This window comes from Octopus bimaculoides, chromosome 29 (assembly GCF_046866305.1).
Source record: "Octopus bimaculoides isolate indiv1 chromosome 29, ASM4686630v1, whole genome shotgun sequence".
In the NCBI taxonomy this organism is placed as follows: Eukaryota; Metazoa; Mollusca; class Cephalopoda; order Octopoda; family Octopodidae; genus Octopus; species Octopus bimaculoides.
This window is the reverse complement of record NC_142956.1, coordinates 19,530,566-19,531,589: the sequence shown is the minus strand read 5'-3', so window position 1 is coordinate 19,531,589 and position 1,024 is coordinate 19,530,566.

Sequence of the window (1,024 nt, the reverse complement as noted above, 5' to 3'; positions counted from 1 at the left end):
CGCGTTGGCTGTACAGATCAGAAGGGCTGCGTGAACGAATCAACGTCGGGGGTCACCAATTTTAAGGGACGACCGTGCGAACTCATAAAAGGAGAAATGGTGACGAATGGAAAAACAGAGGACTCCTTTTATTTACACGTGTCACACGGTCGAACATACAAATATATATCAAAGATGATATACATGATATGTTATGCGACGATAACATAGATGACCAGTAATGAAAGACCACAACCGTATTAGATGAATAACAGATATATTTATTGTAGCGTTAAAGATGTATGTCTGTGTGAGAGTGTGAATGCGACATATAAGAACATAATCAAAGACAGGCCGTCGTACAAAGAAAAGTATGTATGTGTATGTGAAATATTACAGCAGATAGAAAGAGAGTCAATAACACGTGGACAACTATACCAGTTCGTTAGTACACTATAGGAAAAGTTCTGTATGTGAAAGTGAGGGGGATGAGTGTGGCAGAGCTTATCACTAGTTGTGTTTTGGCTTCGATGCCAGGGCCTTGATTCTTGTTATACAGATGTTCATCGCTGGCTGAGAATTTCTTGTCTGTTTAAGAACTCTTGTCTGTTTATTTACCGTGGTGAAGCTGAGTCACCTAACAGAATCGAAGAGAGAGATGTGCCGCCGAGGTTTGGTTTGGTGTACATAGTAATTCGTGTTGACGCTGGTAGTGTAGAGGCTGTTTGGTATTAATCGTGTTGGTCATGATGATGATGCTGGATAGTAGTAGTAGACTCTTGTTGCTGATGTGGCGACGGCGGAGGTCATCGTGGCTGGACGAAGCTGCTGAAGTGGTCGCTGGCTGCTGCTGCTGTCGTGTGGTACACGGAACAGTTCTCAAAGAGAAACTGGACCGAGACAAATTATTGTGTATGAGTTGATCTATATATAGCGTTAAGAGGGCTCCAAATGCCTTTAGAATTTTACTCTATCACGTGACCTTATTAGGGGCCGTGATTGGTCAGTTTGCGTTCTGGTGGGAAAGGTTCGAAGAAGTTGCCGA